At 45.1% G+C, this 20,178-nt stretch overlaps 1 protein-coding gene across 1 annotated transcript in view; it reads left to right on the top strand.

The window, feature by feature from the left end:
• Nucleotides 1-8,601: 8,601 nt before the first annotated feature.
• Nucleotides 8,602-20,178, top strand: part of siah1 (siah E3 ubiquitin protein ligase 1) — a 28,209-nt gene continuing 16,632 nt past the window's right edge. The window contains exon 1 of the mRNA XM_063197543.1: nt 8,602-8,711. The gene's annotated coding sequence lies outside the window, so the exon portion shown is untranslated. The remainder of the gene's footprint in view (nt 8,712-20,178) is intronic.

The raw sequence follows: 20,178 nt of genomic DNA, 5'->3' as shown, positions 1-20,178 counted from the left end.
AAATAGATCAAGAATAGACTGCAGTGATATGCATATCTCGAAGTCCTACTTTATTTCCAATTAGAAGTGAATATAATTTCCCAAAAGAGTAATGCATGTTGCATAACAATGTAACTTGAAGACAGGGTTGAACACTAAGAAATCATATATTGTGGATATAAGCTCTACAGTATAATATGCAAACAGTAGCATTGTTGGACTGCAGTTGGCAAAAGCACAATGGCAAATATGGCATACAAATGGCAAATAATGCATTTGGAGGAAAGGACAGTGGCCCAGTTATTAGAACTGACTGCAGGCAGAGACGTCACATCATGACATGACCAAGCCACATCATGGGTCCGTCCGAAGGTCCCCACTGCCTTCCTATGTAGAAGGCAAAAAATTAGGAAGCGCTGATATAGGCTACTAAGTCTGATTACCCTAGTAAGCTTTCAACCAGGAGGCGAACACAGTACCTGGATGACTTTCTATGTCTGGTCATACAGTAAGCCTGTTAGATAGATTTTTGACAATAAAGAACACTTGACTTGAGTATGTGAAATAGGCAAATGATGCTTACTTCGCTACGCTCTATCCCAGAAGACTTGTGCTTGGCTGGCTTTCTACATATGTAGAAGGTCGGGGAGCCAAGTGGTAGTTAATGGTGAAGAGGCAGAGTAGCTACTACAGTATTTGGATGTAGCCCATTCCATGATCATGGCTGGAGATCAATCTACCTCCTCCCGTCCTTTCCTGTTGACTTGCCTCATGCCTTGGTGTTGCCGTGCTGTGTCCTGGCTGTCAGCCAGCACAGAATTACTTTTTTTTTTTTTTTTAACCAATTCAACATCTCGATTGCAAGCGAGAGACCTTTGAATTATGTTTTGCAAGATATTGAATAGAAAACGTTGGTTATCGATGTCGAGCCTGGTGTCGCAAGTCGGGAGGCCACAAGAAAGGACTGCAGCCTATGACCTGAGCAACTCTTCAAGCAAATGCAGTCATCACTGTGACTTGCATTAAGAAAAAAGAAAAAAAAAAGATATCACTGCCACTTTCCCAAGATTTTTGGAAGCTCAATTAAAGCAGCTTGGTGTTGTGTCCTAACTTTTACAGCCCCAGCACAGACTCACTGTCCCCATTCGTGGGGAAAAAATCCCAGTGTGGTCTTACAGTCTAGATTTAGTCCTGATAGTCAACTCTAGACTAAAACTTCTCCACAACAGACACTGGTGCAGATAACAGCAGTTACAGGACAGCAACTCCAGTGTTCACATTAACCCACTTCATCAAACATTGTCAGCTGAACACAATAACCAAGTAGCAAGAGTAGTGTGAAAAGGTGAAGTCCCACCTGAGAAACTCTAACTCCCATTGTCATTGTGACACAGCACTCCACTGCATTGAAGTGCACACTGCACACGACGAAATTGCATTCATGCCTCACCCGTGCAATAAGGCAGCCCCCAATGGCTCCCCAAGGGAGCAGTGCGGTGGGACGGCACCATGCTCAGGGTACCTCAGTCATGGAGGAGGATGGGGGAGAGGACTGGTGATTTTCAAAGTGGGGTGGTGGCGCTAGGAGGTCCGTGGCAAGTTAAGTTGGATGAAAAAGTATTACACCACAAAATAAATACTGTAATTGAATAATTAATGTACATCGAAATAAACAAAACTGAGCTAAACAATATTCCCATTTGTAAAAGACTGCATTGTAATAATCTATTGCATCTCTGAACATTACTACTGTTATCATTATGTTATATAACCCAATGGGGCTCTGAAACACGGCCTATAATAGGGAAAGGGCGTGCACAGAAAAAATAGTGTGGCACGACCTAAGGGGGTCTTGTCTGAAATCTACCGGTAAATGGAGGGCCTTGTCATGGTAAAGTTTGGGAACCCCTGGTCTAGGCTGTGACGAGGATCAGTGAGGGATCGTCTTCTTGCGGTCAGAGTAGGGGAGTCCCACTTCCCTTACACCTGTTACCTCACACCTGGATCAAGTGCTTCTTCATTATGTAACACACACGCGCGTACACAAGCGTACACACACGTACACACGATGTGCCGGCGCCTCACTGCGCTGGAGCTCCCAGGTGAGTGTGTCAGGTTACAAGGTGTTGCACCTGCACTCCCTCACCTGCTCAGGTGAACAGGAAACGTCTGGAAAGAGCTGGACGGAAAAAAACAGAGGGGGAGATTCTCCTTTCAACACACACACACACGCACGCACAGACACACACACGCACACACACACACACACACACACACAGCCTAGCACTTCATGTCTTTCTATATCAGCTGACCTTAATGAGCACACTAGCCATTGGGCAGCTGTATGGCTAATTAGGGACATCACATGTCTTAATATCATCAGAACAATCAGAAAGAATACATTACAGTGAATATTGTTAGTTCATTCCAAATGGTCACTCTTTCAACATAGTTCACTTAAGAGAAAACAATACAACTTTCTTATGTAATGAACTTGTGGAAAAATTGACATTTTGGATTGACCGGTGTTATATGTTGTTTAATCAATAGGCTATAATGTAATGCATGCAGCTCACAGCATGGACAACCAGGGAAGCTGACAGGGGGGGGACAAAGGGGTCTGTTGTCCCAGGCCCAGGGAGAGAGGGGGCCCAAAATTGGGTTCTCATTACATTATATGCAGGCCTATTGGATGGGGGGCCCTTTCAGATGACTGTCCTGGGCGCTGTCAAAGCTGTCAATGGTCCTGTGGATAACACTTGAACAATGCTGCATTACTCTTCAGCTAAGCTGTTTACTGTTTATCTGAAAGAAATCTGACTATAATGGCCAAGTGGTTTTCATCTCCAAGAAGACTTGTAGAATTTTCTGTCGTCATGTGTTATTCAAACGATTCTGGCTATGGTAATTGTTGATGATGTTTATGATTATGTCCCTCGTCTCAAACTAATTGGATTTGGCAAAAAACAATGATGAGATAATATCAAAGACTATAAAAATATAGAATATAGAAAATGATTTTATTCTATATGTACAGTACATATAAGATATTGACCACAAAGACGTGTCACTCATGACAGTGACAGTAAGGATGACGAAGACTATGGTGCTGTTTCCACGTAGCAGGATATTTTTTTAGCAGGGTATTTTTTTCTCCTGCTACGTGGAAACGCAACATGTGGATAAAAAAATCCTCCATTGTAACAAATGCGTTTCAGACCCCTAAACAGGATATTTTTTTCTCCTGCTATTTTTTTCTTCTGCACCTGGATTTTTAAATATCTGCTACGTGGAAACGGAAGGCCAAAACCAATGCAAAACCAATACAAGCAGGAGAAAAAAATATCCACATATAAAAATATCCAGCTACGTGGAAACGGCACCTAAGCTGGAGTGGAATCCTTCTATCGCCCTCCTCCACCCCAGCTATTGTCTCCACTCAAAGTAACATGCACACACTAAGTAGAGCTACTCTGTCTGGCGAAGACAACTCAAATACCATAAACATTCCAGAACATTCTCAACATTCTCACTAATAGTGCGGTCATGGTGCTGTTCATCCACCTCTGTCCTCATTCTCACTGCATGCCGTTCATCCATCTCCTCCTCCTTTTCACTATTGTGTTCACAGGGACGGATAATAATTCCACAATAATTCCATGGACCCCATGGGCCAGACTATAGAAGAAAGGCCCCCCTCAATGAGTGTTGCTACGTTTACGAAACGACTCAGGGTTTCGGGCCAGATGTGAGAGTCTATGTTGTTGGGACTTTGGGGGGTTGAAATGTTGAAAATTTCAGTGCAATGAAAGTGCTATTTTAATGCAATATGACAATGGAAATAAGAGAGCTTGGGCTTCAGGGCCCCCTTTACTCTTGGGACCCTGGGCGCTTTGCGATACAAAAAAAGACAAAATAAAGAGAATAACTGAAAAAATACGCAATTGTGGTATGTTGTGATGTAGGACTCTATCGTTATCGTGAAGGAATCGTAAAGGAATCCATATCGTAATTTGTGTTTTTTTGTCCATATTGCCCAGCACTAAGTGTTGCTATCTCTGCTGTTACCCTAGCCTGATTATCATCAACTTTCAAATCTCGCCGAGACTTGGTCTGACCAAGAGCATAGCAATTCACATTTCCCAAATGGCATGATTGACAAGCCTCCCTTGGTTTGCTAATGGTTGTTTGCTTCACGACAAAGTGATAGGAGTTCCCGTTTTTTGGGGAGCTCAGAAAGTAATTTCATTGCTCTTGACCTGACTAGTAGCAACGCTGAAGGTGTTGCATCACTAGAAGGGCACGGCCTGGCTACTGCTACCCACAGTCCCCTTAATTCTGCTCACCTGTCTCTCTGTCTCCTGTTTACAGCCCTGCTCATTCCCCAGCTCTCCTGTGCTCCACAACTCCTGAACCTGTCTCCATCGCTCTACCACACACAAGCACACATGCAGCACACACACCAATAATGCAGGCATGGGACATAGGCAGGCACACACACACACACACACACACACACACACACACACACACACACAAACACACACACACACACACACACACACACACACACACACACACACACACACACACACACACACACACACACACACACACACACCACACCACACACACACACACACACACACACACACACGACACACACACGACACACACGACACGACACACACAATTTGAATTTGCTTACATAACAGGTTTACAGTAATCCCTCCCCCTGTCTTCTTGCCCAGAGCCCCTGACATGCTCCTAGCTCAACCAATTAGAACCTGACGTACTCCCAGCTCGACCAATCACAATGGAGCGCCGCTCAACTCAGTTCTGCCCAGATTAGCCCAGTGAAGGCAATACACCGCTCTGATCTTTAATCATCAACAGCGCTGCGAAACAGCTTTGCATTTCAGAGGGGAGAGTGGAGTACAGTGGCCGCTCTGCCCGTGCTGTGCCGTGTGCATGGACTCTGGGTGATGAAGAATGGGTGTGATTGTCATCCAGGGCTCCTGGTGTAAGAGGGGCTGCTGTGAGAGCGTGTGAATAGTGCTAGTGTTTGTGGAGATTACCATTAGTGTGGGGGCGATTGCAGTGCAGTGGTGGTGGTGCCAAGTTCAGCGGGGCATTTTCAAAGTCGTCGTCCCCCCGAACCCACCCCCCCCCCGTAGTGGTGTGGGCAGAGGGAGTGGAGGAGGGAGAGGTATGGGTATACAGCAGAGAAATGCCAGTGGAGGAGAGGGAGGTGTGTGTGTGTGTGTGTGTGTGTGTGTGTGTGTGTGTGTGTGTGTGTGTGTGTGTGTGGGTGGGGAGGGAGAGGATGTATTTTATTGTAAGTGGGTGCTTTTTAGTAAGAATGTGTGTGTGTGTGTGTGTGTGTGTGTGTGTGTGTGTGTGTGTGTGTGTGTGTGTGTGTGTGTGTGTGTGTGTGTGTGTGTGTGTGATGGGGGCGGGGGGATTTTAGTGAGGGTGATGGCAATGGCAGTGGTGTGGCTGAGGTGTGTGTTTGTGTGTGTGTATTTTTGTAGTGCAACTGGGGATGGGATATCGGTATCGGTGTATCGATATCGGGTTCAGATATCAACATAATTCAGAGATCGGATCGGATCGGAATTTTCCCTAAGTATCAGAATTTTCCTGATACTCACATTGAGCCAGGTGTAATGTCAATTTTAAATGCATATCAGTTTTCAGGATGGAATTGTTACTTTTTACTTGCTACTTTTTACCTATTAATTGTTTCCTGTTCTTCTGACTCCCTTTCCTGACTAAATAGTCTACTTGGGCCTACCTCAAGTTGAAACCCATTTATTTATGTGGTTTTGGTATTGGATCGGAGTAGTATCGGTATCGGCAGATATCCAAATTTAGATATCGGGATCGGATCGGAAGTGAAAAAATGTGCATCGGTGCATCCCTACAATAGGTGTGTGGTGGTGAGGGGGGTTTGGCTGTTGGAGGAGTTGTGATAGGGGTGAAGGGGAGGGGCATTTTAGAAGGTGCTGGATGTGAACTCCAGAGGGGAGCTGGGGGAAACAGGCAGACAGCAGGCGATGCTGTTGCAGTCACGGATGCAATACTCCTGCTCAGGGAGCCATACGGGAGGTACTCATCTCAGACATTAGACATTTCACAAACACAACACTCCACTCGTGCTGCATGCACACTTACCCTTGTGGAGGTGGAAAGGAACTCAGTGCTTGCGCCAGCACACAATAAAAGTGCATTATGCACATGCAAATTAGGATAAATGACACACTCACACACAGCTCCCCATGAACAACTGACATTGTTGTGTGCATAATTAGTTGAGAAGGCAGCGTATAAACAAACACTCACGCACGCACGCACACACGCACACACGCACACACGGGGGGATCACTACACTTACATGGCGGTTTTAATTCCAAATTAATAATTCAGAATTAAATAGTTCTCTCGAATTTACTTTTATCTTTCATTTAATTCCGAATTGACAAGTGTTTACATGACTTTTTCAAAGCGAAATTAAGCTTTATTTATCATTTAAGTCAGTTAATTCGGAATTAAATGTCTCATGTAAACATAGCAATTGTGTGTGTCAATGTGCCCATGTGCTCTATCTGTCACAGATATATGATAGGCCTACATATCAGATGTGCCCAGAGCTCCATCGTCTGTCATAGATTATAGACCTACATGACACCCATAGCCATTCTGTGTCTGTGCTCAGGGCTTCGTCTATCATATACTATTAGACGGGGAGGAACAGTCATTGTATAATATAACAGTATAATATATGTATACTACAGACTCCAAGCTTTCATATGGTGTATCATAAGCTATTATAACCAACTGCATCATGGCTCTATAGGCCTTGGCAGTGTACCACTACATAGGACTAGAATGCATGGGGTCATATACAATATGATGATAAAAATCATAGTGGGAGTGAGTTATATGACTGTTACCACTCAAATTCTTATTCAGGACATCTTGAAGATTAAAAAAAGTCATGTGGCGTTTTGTTGTGGGGGGGGGTGCATGGTAGGCTACCGTTCCTCCCCGACTATATACATGGGTCCTACAGTTTTGTTTACCCCTGGCTGCGCGACACTAGCTGCGCACAACTCAACCTCTAATTGTTGGAAACTGCTGTCGGTCAAAAAATTAGCTCACGTGGTTGGCTGCCGGTGTCTTGCCCCTCCTCATAACATTGTGTTTATAAACACGGTGAACCCATGTATGTCTGCCGCCGTTGGAGAAATGGCTTCCGATAGGGACGGCCTTTTGCCGCTTACTACCCACCAGCTTTTTATTGGCCTTATCTATGGCCATAATAATTCAAATGATAATGAATACTAACTCAATAAATAAATAAAACACATTTCATTTAACCTCAATCAGAACAATTTAAAAGTAGTATTCACAGGATTTACCAATAGCCTACCAAATTCACCAAGGTGAAGTGGTACTAAAACATTGCTGGCAACAGGGTAACTTCATTTTTAAAGTTTAACTGGCAGTGTATGCCCCCTAGATAGCCTGTATGTATATGTGCCCAGTGGTCCATCTGTTATTTAGGCTATATGCCCCCATAGACATGCTGTGTGTCTATGTGCCCTGTGCTCCATCTGCTGAGGGCCGACAACAGTGATGTCATTTCCTGCCGGCTGAGCTGGCAGATTTGAGGAGTGAAAAGGAGCCGAGTGATTTATTGTGCGGCTGTAGAGTTCACAGCTGTGCTCTCTGAAGGGGCAATACTCTGGGGTGTACTTTGCCTTATGAGAAGTGTGATTTTAAAGCCATGCACCGTGGGCTGATTGATATATTGCTCATTGATATGCGTTTGTCTCTGAGGCGAGTATCTATACCAACCTCTCACCTATCTTGCTTCTTTCGTCTTGTGTTTGGGAAGCTTTTTGGTGACACACTACCTCACCAGCAGTAGACCTTCTCTTATTGAAATTACCATGCCCCCCCCACCACCACCACCACCAATGGCCAGTAAGGCTGCACATGTCTCTGAGCTATGTGCTGAGCTGCCAAAAAAGGTATTAGGTATTGACTTTTTTAAAACATTAATCGCCTCCTCACATCACAAGATGAATGTTGTTGCGGTAGGTTGGTTTTACATTTTGATGCCTTATGGCAGCATCACCTGATCATGTCTTGGTTAGGCCTTGTGATTGACACAAGTCAATAATATCCGAGTCCATTTGTCATTAGTAGCCTATTAATATCTAAGGTCTATAAATGTCTTGTTTGTTATTTGGCTAACTAGGCTACAACAACAACAACAACAACAACAACAACAACAACTAGGCCTACAACAACATGGATATTAGGCCCACAATTTAACATGTCATGTCTGTCAAGAAGAAAGCCTGTATGCAGACCTATGTATGTAGCCTATGTATGTATCACTGACTTGGTATGTATGTATGTTTGTATGTAGGGTATGTAGCAGGCCTACGTGCATTTATGGTCAGTTAAAATAACAGCTGTGAATCTGTGGGATTAGAATGTACAGTCATTGCACTGAATCGATGCTTGTGAATGTGTATTTGTGCGCGCGTCCATGTTTGAAAGCTTTGTATGCGCGTGCGCTGCCTCGCGCTGGTACTACTGTCTGATCTCGAGGTGAAAACTATTTAAACAACAGAGTGCGCCCAGCCGACACCGGCTACCTTCACTGGATTACTGCCTTTCGGCTTTCCGGGAGTTATTGGGCTCTTTATCAACAGGTAAGTCGCCAAATAAGAGTTCTTATCGAAATGTATGACTCAAACATTCGAAAAAGTTGCCCAGTTGGACAGTTTGAACGCTTTGTTGATCGGTAACGTTAACATTAGCTCCAATGGAACGCCCGATGAAGCTAATCCTACTAGCATACTATGGGACGTGTAACCTAGGTTACTAGCTAGCTTGGATTTATGGTCATAACGCTAGGAAATGTGTCCATGATATTTCACAGCTTAGTCTTACCTACCTAGCGTAAACGTTACTTTTTACAGTTTGTTGGTGGGTTACAAGATTGGCGAATTCAGGCTGTTTTGAAACAGGTTGTTTTGAATACTGATTCCACTTGAAATGGTTGATTTTGTTGCACTGGCTAGCTGTTCTTAGCTGGTTGCAGGTGATTAACGATGTAATCTGTTTGGTGAGGTTTACGTCGTATCGTAAACGCATCAAATGCCTACATGGGATTTTATATAACACATGTGTACACAGATGTGTGCTTCACTGCTATGTTTAGGTGTGCATGTTTCATGTGCCTTAATGTTTGTCCTCGCTAGCATCGCACAACAAGCAATGGCTAGCAGTAACTTGTAGCTAGCTCCAGTGCCTTTGAGTTGTGGTTGCGGCGGCCTGGATATATTGCCAAGTGTAATTGCTCGTGTTCCCCCAATTACATTATGTGGAAGATGTATGTTGTATTGTTTCAAACGTTTATGGTCAGAAGCACTTGAAGCACAGCGTGACAAGTTCAAACCATGTATACACTACTATTTCGTCTGCTCAACATTGTAGCAAAGGAGCCGTCAGCTAGCTATCGTACGAGAAGATGCATGGTTTATATTGGCTGTGAGGACGAGAGCATACTAGCTCACTGTCTCTGGTGATTGCACCTGGTGACAGCAACCTGACACTGGCCGCGAAGCCAGTTAGACATGCAAATACAGATGGTCGTGAGCCAGACGGATTGCACTTTTGTGTTCAGAGAGCAAAGCATTGGTTGGCATAGAGTGATCAATTCGACCCTTGCTTCCATTATGCTACCGTAGGCTAGCCATTACGCTCATGTTATTGCTTGCATCATTGTCGCAAACGGCAGACATGGAGGAGGCATTACAGCTAGCAAGATGCCAAATCATATACACTGAATTTATTGGATGGCATAGACTGATCTATTCGACCCTTGCTTCCATTATGCTACCGCAGGCTAGCCATTACGCTCATGTTATTGCTTGCATCATTGTCGCAAACGGCAGACATGGAGGAGGCATTACAGCTAGCAAGATGCCAAATCATATACACTGAATTTAGCCACAAGCATGCCCGCTTATTGCGTCCCCGTGTCTTTCAGCACGCTGTGATAGTCGCAGTTTGCATGCAAAGAGTATTGGAGTGTTATTTTCATGTTTGATGGTTGCATCTGTTGACGACAGAGCAAGCAAACTCGGTTAGCTACACAGCTAGCTCGCTAAGAGCGTAATAAATGAAAACTTGGACGGCAAGATGGCGGAGTTGACGACTAGCTGGGTCAAGTAACGCTAGTCGCCGTCTTTGCGAGATTGATCCTTATCAAATGTTAAAATCATTAGTCAGACGCAACATATTGGCAGTTCGTGCACTTATTTGTTTTGTTCCATCGGCTATGCTCACATCAGCAGAGGCGATAACGCGATGGTTAGCCAAAGCGTTGGTTGGGTAACAGGCATCGATTCGACCCATCGGGTTACAATCTTACTCGTTGCTGCCGTGGGGTTTGTGTCGATAATTGTGGGTGACTGCCCGGCTGATTTTCAGGCGTGTGTAGTGAATGAGTGTGTGATGGTTTGGAAAGAAAGTGAATAGCTGTGCAACCCGAGTGAAGGAAGGCACGCGTGCTTGTACACCATGTTCTTGCTGCGACCCCAGACGTATTAGCAGAGAGGAGCTGTCCCCGAGTCAACCCAAACCCTTCCAATTGAGCTGTTAGTGTTAGCATATCTGGCGGGGCCTCCAGGTATTCTCAGCAATCATCTAACACGCAGACTGATCATCTCGGTAACATGCACACTGACTCCAGTTTCTCCTCCAGTGTGATTTAGCGGACATTATGAATACGTTGGAATTAGACCAGGAGCCCAGGGGGGTCAGCCTAGTTGGGAAGGTTACCAATTTTTATGGGTACTATGATGTCTGGTATGGTCCCCAGATAGAGGAACAGCACGTCTGCCGGGTTCCCTCTGGTGGGTGTGGCCAGGGGGGCTGTAAAACTGGCACCCCAAAAATGGGCTAGATCAGTTGGTGAGGTTACCACTTGGAACCTGTTGTAAATTGTTCATCATAGTCCCCTGATAGAGAAATGACCACTGCCAGACATTTTTAGTGGTGGGTTACCCCCGGCAGACGCCCCCGTATGATGACACCCCCAAAAATGGGCTAGATCAGTTGGTGAGGTTACCACTTGGAACCTGTTGTAAATTGTTTGATATGGTCCCCTGATTGAGGAATGGCCACTGCCAGACGTTTTTGATGGTGGGCGGGGCTTGCCAGACATCATTAATTGGGGGGTAAAAAATGGGCTAGATCAGCTGGTGAGGTTACCTCTTGAAACCTATCATGAATTGTTCATCATATTCCCCTGATAGAGAAATGACCACTGGCAGACATTTTCAGTGGTGGGGGACCCCCGCCAGACGCCCCAATACAATGACACCCCCCAATATAGGCAAGGTCATTCACATAAGGTTTGAACCAGACATGGTACAAAAGACAAACAACACACCACTTTTTTTTAGATAATTCCAACGTGGGGAATTGATTGGAAGGGTCAACATGTTCATAGAAACTTGTTGTGGGTACTTTTCAGGACAAAAATGACTTTAATTTAACAAATATTACAAATCCGGGCAGGAACCAGTTTGTAGGCTTTCAAAATCAATGCAAATATGACATGTTTCTGACTTAAAAGTGCATGGTGTACAATGGTGGCCAGAATATTTCATTAATATTTACAAAATAATAAACCAATATGTATCATTATGAACAAAGTACAGTACGTTTTGCTGCTTAAATGTCTCTTTCAAAATGGCAGACAATGATGGAAAGTGCAATTTTCCTAGTCATAATGAATACTTTAATGATGAATCATAATGAATACTAGAATTTGATGTTGGTAAGTATTCATAAAAAAGGTAACATTTTGAATGGGCGGTATGAATTCTGGGAAATAAACAACTGAAAATATTACTCTGGTGCACCTTTAAGTAATGCATGGAGAAATTACGCTGACATTGAAGGCCTGTGAATTGTACTAAGAAACAGCAATGTGAAATTCCCACTTTCCAGCAGTTCTGAAGATTTAGTATCAAAATACTCGACATTGGCATACACAGGACTGACATTAACAGACAGACATTGAAGTGGAAGACAGGGCTAGTAACAGTATATAAGTATTGAGAAATAATTAAGTGAACAAATAAAAAACAACTGAACATTTGACACTGACAAAGAAATCCTCCCTATCCTGTTAAATTACGACCAACCATAATGCATCATGAAGTGCTTTGAAGGGCATGTCAGACATCCAATAATAAATTCATTCACCCTCCCAGAACCTCTTCTTGTTCATATAGCAAACAGTGCAAAGGCATCAAGAAAGTTGTTTTAGTGGGGGTCATCTGTGTTCTAAGGCCAATCCCATTTCTACACTGCTGTTGTATTCCGCTGCTGGATTGCAAACTCTCCTATGGCCTCATCCATGTCCCTTGATGTACTGGCATGTCTCCTAGCATCCCCTCCATGCTGTGGACTGTGGTAGGGGACACAGCAAACCTACTTGCACAGAGCACATTATGAGACGACTTGAATGAGTGGCACTAGCTGAGCACAATGTTCATGATGGATGGGAGGAGAAATACTTGCAAGGATTGGGATTGGCCCTAGAACACAGATGACCCCCACTAAAACAACTTTCTTGATGCCTTTTTTTTACATGTTTGCACAGATAGACACACACCTATAGCCTACCTATGGAATTGGTGTGCACAGTGACTGCATCTTTACCTGCAGTATTCACAAGGACTGGCTGGGCCCTGTAACATACAACACACCATTATTATGCCCCCACATGAACATGCTCTATGGGGTTAAGAACAGAACCAAATCTTAACCTTGAAGGACAACACACATCTTTTAAAAGTTACCCAACCTGTGGGGTTTTGTTAAAGTACACCAGGATAAGACGTTAACAAACTTAATATTAAACAAAGTCCAAATCATAATGCCTAAATACAAAAACCCTGACTGGTGCGGCAGCAGCCACAGGTCCAAATAGAGCACCTATGAAGAACCGTCAGTTCCTTCAGCTTTTAAAGGCAGCTTGATTGCAGAGTGAGGTGCCATCAATTAAGCCACTCCTTAACACCTAATGGAGGTCAATTTGATAAGCTGGAGAACAAGGCAAAACAGGACATGCATGCAGTCTTCTTAACACCATACATGTCTTCTTGTTGCTGCTGCCCCCAAGGAAAAGACTGTGTGCACGCACTCGCACACACACAAACATACATGGAACTGCACTATACGCATAAATGGTGTGACTTTTGTCATGTGCATTACACCCCTTTTGGTTGAAAACATTGAGGGGGAAGCCAATGCAAGTCAATTGACCTGTAGACTAGCGTTGTTCATGCTCAACATGCCGAAAATGTGTTGTGTTGCCGGCTATTCAAATATATATATATATATAAATAATAGGCCTATAGCCAAATAGCCGTGGCTGAAGCATGGACTGTGTTCATTTAGGCTAGGCGATGTAGCATGTAAGTTAATGAGACATTCAATTTGTTTTCCCCCAATAAGGGGCTTAACACACATTCACAAGCAAAGTACCCAGATGGCCGTTCATACGTATGTGACTACAATACTCACAACAACTGCCTGGGCACCTGCAATATGCAACACACTCTGCTGCTTCCAAATGTTGTGACTTGATAACTGGAACAACAAGTATTTCTTAGTACTTGTATACTGTTACTGGTCCTGTCTTGCGCTTTAATGTCTGTCTGTTGGTCCTCCTGTATATGCCTATGTTAAAGGGGCATGTCACTAATTTGGGGCTTAATACAGTTAAAATCGTTTGCCAGGGTTTATAAAGGTGGTAAAGTGTCTTATTTTTCATGTTAGGCGTTGTCTTGCTTTAAGACAAGTTAAAAGAGGGAGTATATCGCTAAGCTAGTGAGAGTCAATGAATCACAGTAGCATGTGTGATCCATTGAGTCTCACCAGCTTAGATACTTACTCGCTCCTTAAAACTAGACAACACCTAACATGAAAAATAAGGCACTTTACCACCTTTATAAACCCAGGGCAACGATTTTAACCGTATTCAGCCCCAAAATAGTGGCATACCCCTTTTAAGTATTTTGCTTCTAAATCTTCAGAACTGCTGTATAGTGGTGCAGTAGTGCATAGTTGTGCAATTTCTTGGTAGGCCTATAATTCACAGGCCTTCAATGTCAGCGTAATTGGTCCCTGAATTGGTCCCATTCACAAATATTAGCCTACCTTTTATGAATGTTTACCACCACCATCAAATTCTAAGTATTCATTATGATTGGGGAAATTACACTTTTCATGTAAAGGGGGATCTCCTCAACATCTTAAGCTGCAAAACCTATTGTACTTTGGTCATAATAGTGAATATTAATTAAATATTCTGGCCACCATCCTACAAAATGCACTTTTAAGTCAGAAACACGTCATCTTTCCATTGATTTTGAAAGCCTACAAACTGGTTCCTGCCCGGATTTGTAATATTTGTTAAAGAAAAGTCATTTTTGTCCTAAAAAGTACCCACAACAAGTTTCTATGAACATGTTGACCCTTCCAATCAATTCCCCAATTGGAATTATCTAAAAAAAAGTGGTGTGTCGTTTGTCTTTTGTACCATGTCTGGTTCAAACCTTATGTGAATGACCTTGCCTATATTGGGAGGTGTCATCATATTGGGGCGTCTGGCGGGGGTCCCCCACCACTGAAAATGTCTGCCAGTGGTCATTTCTCTATTAGGGGAGCATGATGAACAATTCATGATAGGTTTCAAGAGGTAACCTCACCAGCTGATCTAGCCCATTTTTTACCCCCAAATTAATGATGTCTGGCAAGCCCCGCCCACCATCAAAAACGTCTGGCAGTGGCCATTCCTCAATCAGGGGACCATCTCAAACAATTTACAACAGGTTCCAAGTGGTAACCTCACCAACTGATCTAGCCCATTTTTGGGGGTGTCATCATACGGGGGTGTCTGCCGGGGGTAACCCACCACTAAAAATGTCTGGCAGTGGTCATTTCTCTATCAGGGGACTATGATGAACAATTTACAACAGGTTCCAAGTGGTAACCTCACCAACTGATCTAGCCCATTTTTGGGGTGCCAGTTTTACAGCCCCCCTGGCCACACCCACCAGAGGGAACCCGGCAGACGTGCTGTTCCTCTATCTGGGGACCATACCAGACATCATAGTACCCATAAAAATTGGTAACCTTCCCAACTAGGCTGACCCCCCTGGGCTCCTGGTCTAAATCCGTCTCCAGATTTTTATTAACTGACATTTATGTATTTTCCCATCTCTGTTTAAAAAAAAAGAAAACTCTGTTTAAAAATCAAATAACTATTTGTTTCTGCCACACATTCGTAAATAAATACAAGTTCTGCTCCTGTATAAGTGTGAAGCAGGAGAGATGTTTTGGATCCTGCCATGGTTAGCCGGTCCGGTGGTGATGTGGAGCTTCTCCTTTCCTGTGTGTTTGTAGTGGGATGGCACACATGGGTGCCTCTGAAATGACGCCACTGCTGTGTCCACAGCCCTTTGCCAAGGCACAAAAGCTAGAGACCGCAGCCCTGTTTATTGTGCACGGTTTGTTTTGGTTTGGCAGAATGAATGAAAGCTTTGGTGGAGGTGTGTGTCTCTGTCTCTGTGTCTGTGTCTCTGTGTGTCTGTGTCTCTGTGTGTGTCATAGTGCTCCTGTCTGGCGTGCAGCTGCTCTGGCCAGGGCAGAGGACTACACAACCTCCACATCCCACACATGTTGACATCTGCTCCATTCAGAGGAAGGTGGTGTGGTAATGCACCCCTCTAAGGTTCTGAGGGAACCAGTGTCTTTACAAACTTAATGCAGGACATCAGCAGCAGATTGTCGTCTCATCTGGCCAGCCCTGGCTTCCTGCTGGCCCCAGTGTCCTCTGGATAATCATGGTGTAATACTGGTGCACCATCTGTCCGCAGGGGCCAGGGGAGAGCACAGCACAGGGGAGGGGAGATCCCTGCCTGCCTTTCTGCCTGGATGCTGTAAGCCTGCCCAGCACAGCACACCCATCACATGTGCTTAGTGGACATGCATAGCCATAAGGCCACAGGCTTTCTCAAATCCCATGTTTTTCTCCCATTAAATCGTGACGTGCTTTGATCCGCTGCTCTCAGGGTTCCACCTGCTCCGCTGATTTATTTCTTTGTTTATCTGTAGCGTTTAGTCTGCTGGTTGTTGATGTGATGTGATCCCTACGAGGCTGTGTGGCTGGCTGTTGGGTGTTGTACGTGCTGAAGGCAGCCCAGCTATGTGTCGCGGGCCGTATAATGGCAAGGAGACCTGCAGCTGCCCCTCAGTCCCTTCCCTTCCCAGACCACTGGTGGCCACAGGTCCCCCTGACAGCCTCTGGCCATCACGTGTCTCCCTCCCCAGTGGCGCCCCCACATGCCCCCTCTCTGAGCTGTGTGCCACCATCAGCGCCAGGCCAAGGTTTCTTGCTGGTCACATCACCTGTAGTCATCAGTCTCCTCTCCAGTTGGCAATCCGCTCTGGTTACTCTGAACTGATTTCTCTCTCTCTCTCTCTCTCTCTCTCTCTCTCTCTGTCTCTCTCTCTCTCTGTGTTGGTGCCACTTTATGGCAGCAGGCCGGCCGGCTTGTGTCACCGGAGCTGGCGTGATGAATGCTCAATTCAGATTGATATGTGCAGCTGTTCTAGTCCCCCTCTTATGAAGGTCCCTCCTCCTGGCTGTTGACTCAGCTAACGTGTGTGTGTGTGTGTGTTAGCACAAGTGTAGTCCTCTCCTGTCAGCCATTCTTCAGCTGTGTGTGTGTGTAGGGGCATGTGTCTTGGCGGCAGCTTGTGTTCCTCCAGTGCCTGTGTGCAGTGAGGGTGTAAAGTTACAGAGCGACAGCCGCGGAGATGAGGGCTGATGGACACTATTGACTTGACTCCCCAATGAAATATCGTGTGCGGCCACGTGTCCCTCGGTCCAGCTTCACTTTTCCTGTGTGTGTGTGATTGGTGGTGTTGTGGTGTGCATTCTCCTCTGTTGTTGTTGTTGTTGACGTGTGTGTGTGCTAGCTCTGTGATCCCTGTAGATGTTGGGCCATTGGCTCTGGGCATGTGTGTGTTGGTAAACATAACATTGCAGTGTGTGTGTGTGTGTGTGTGTGTGTGTGTGTGTGTGTGTGTGTGTGTGTGTGTTAGGATTACAATTTTTTGAATTCTGACAGGTTTTGTGTTCACCTACCTACCTGCCAGTCTGACGGGTGGGGAATTACACCTCAACTCGAGCTTTAAATAGAATGTTTGAATGTCCAGTTGGAGCATACTTTTTTGACATGCACTGCTGATGTTACAACATTCTACATTAAGGGTATAGTAACATTACTGTGTATATTATGGCGTTCTAGATTGTACGAAGGCAGTACAATGTTTGGAGCAGTGGAATATGGATTGAAGTGTGTGTGTCTGTGTCTGTGTCTGTGTGTCTGTGTCTGTGTGTCTCTGTCTGTGTCTGTGTGTCTGTCTGTCTGTGTGTCTGTCTGTCTGTGTGTCTGTGTGTCTGTGTGTCTGTCTGTCTGTCTGTCTGTCTGTCTGTCTGTCTGTCTGTCTGTGTGTCTGTCTGTCTGTGTGTCTCTGTCTGTGTGTCTCTGTCTGTGTGTCTGTGTGTCTGTCTGTCTGTGTGTCTGTCTGGCTGTGTGTCTGGCTGTGTGTCTGGTGTGTGGTGTATTGAAGGAGGCAAGCAAGATGGCTTTGTGATCAAACTGGTTAGCTGTGTTCAACAGGCCTGTTCTTTGCCCATCCCAAAACAGAGTGTGTACTTGCCTGGCTGTATTCTGTGTATTACATTTATTATATTAATTGTCTGTTGGGGGTAAAAGTATCAGTACTCTCTATCGGCAAGTACAGACATTAATTCACTTGTACTCCTATCGGTTTTCAAAAAAGTGGTATCCTACATCCCTATTGGCTGGTAACTTCTGTTCCTTCGACCTGTGCGCTCACTATATCGGGCTGGCTAGTAAATTCTATTCTTTCTGAACTCCTTCCGAGCATCCCTGTAATACAACGGGATTGGGAATGTCATTGAACATATTGTTTCCTGAAACCTGCAGTGTGTGTCTTCTGCAGCGGCTCCTGCATAACTTGTGCTGCAGCTGTATTCTTCTCCTTGGGCCACTGTGTTGATGTTTGATGGCCTACAGGTCTATCCCAAAGCCCAATCATTGGGTTTCGGGAGAGTACTGCTGCTGTTGTGTCTCCTGTCCTCCCGTGCTGTCATTTAGTTTTCCATCACACAGTGTTTTGCATGTGGCTCTGGAGCTGTGACGTCACATGCCCACTGCCATCTCCCAGGCTGCTTATCTGACCACATGGCCCAGCCGTCTACAGGGCCGAGTCCCATGCAAATACACACACACACACACACACACACACACTCCTCTCACCGCCACCCCCCGGACATGTGCAGGCCTGACTACAGTCTGTGTTTGTGCTCTGTTCTGCTTCTAAACATTTTCCTTCTGTCCCTCTGTCTGTCTCTGCCTCTGCTTTGTGTGAGTGTTTCCTCTGGGCTTGTCATTCAGTGTGTGTGTGGCAGCAGTCGGCGGCAGCTCGGCAAATGGCCCTTTACAGGACAGCCTGCTCAGCTCAACCAGAGAGAGTAGAGAGAGAGAGAGAGGTTCCATTGGCCCATTGTTTCCGGGTTCTATTATTGGGGGGGAAATCCCCCTTTAGGCAGACCTAGGCAGACCTGAGGACTGTTCTATTCAATGCTAGGAGCATTATGACACGCCCCTTTAGGCAGACCGGAACCTGGTCGCGTTAGGTGCCCATAGAAACCTATTATGTTGGCATATCTCTATATACTTAAAGAATCTCTGGCTCAACCCCTCGTGTGAGACACACACCAGCCCAGCAGGAGGACGTGTTGCCTCACGCCTGCTGTGGCCCAGCACTCCACTCCTTCTGGACATGCGTACAGTGTGTAGATGCAAGGGAGCAGATCCAAGCGGTCTTTATTACCTTGTGTCTTTCAGATGGTAATGGTGTGTGTGTGTGTGTGTGTGTATGAAACGGGGCGGGAGAGGGCAGCTGTGGAAGGTGTTTGTGTCCTCTGCTGCCACCCCCCCCCTGCCCCTCCCTTCCTGCTCTGTTGACAAGTCTTATTGAGATCGTGTGTGTTTGTGTGTAGGAGTGTCAGAGTGTGTGTTTGATCCCATGCTGCCAGCCGGCCTCCAGATCCAGTAATGACCTTTTAAAGAGACAAAAGGAGGCTCATTCTCAATGAACCACCCAAGCCCCCCCTTCTGCTCTCCACCGGATTATGACCATTAGTCTATAAAACAGTGTGTGTGTGTGTCTTTGTGTGTCTTTGTGTGTGTGTGTTTTTGTAAGTCCAGGGTGCAGTTGGGAGGCAGATGGTGTGAATGAAGGCAGTTGTGCCATGATGGTGATGAGCAGGGGGGGCAGGGCAGGGGTGTGGGGGTGTGTGTGTGTGTGTGGTGGGGGTGGATTGTCTTTTGGGTGTAGGCAGGCAGCTGCCTGTGTGAAACCCCTGGAGAGTGTCGACCTACACAACACCAGAGGGGCCCAACTAGTGAGTCCCCAGACCAGCCAGGCAGGCCACTACTCCACTCTACTACACTGTACTCTACTCCATTCTATTAGACATACTCTTCTCTACTACACTGTGCTCTACTCCAAGACATAAGTTACTCTTCTTTTCTCTACAACTCTATTACACCATACTCTTATCTACTAAGTTAAACGCAGGCCTGCAATGTTTTCTACGCTCTCCGAGAGAGCAGGGGGACGTTCGCTCTTTACCTGTAACTAGGGCTGCACGATATATCGAAAATGTATCAATATCGCGATATCACGGCTTGCGATACACGTACTGCAAAAGTTGTGCACATATCGCAAACAGTTTTTAACTTTTAATAACAGGAAATTTGGTGAGATGGTTAAAAAATGTGTTAAATATGTTGACATTTTAAGTTGATGCTGTATATTAGCCATGTTTTTTCCTAATAAAAAATAACGTTGGCAATAAAACATTGCTCTCAGTTGTTTTATACATGATGAAGTGTAGAATGGCTAGTAGAGAGGGGAAAATATATGTATATTAAATATCGCGAGTAATATCGATATCGCAGTATACAGTGATGTTATCGTGTATCGCAT

Source organism: Engraulis encrasicolus, chromosome 4 (assembly GCF_034702125.1).
Source record: "Engraulis encrasicolus isolate BLACKSEA-1 chromosome 4, IST_EnEncr_1.0, whole genome shotgun sequence".
Taxonomy (NCBI): Eukaryota; Metazoa; Chordata; class Actinopteri; order Clupeiformes; family Engraulidae; genus Engraulis; species Engraulis encrasicolus.
This window is presented reverse-complemented; position numbering and strand designations above follow the sequence as displayed.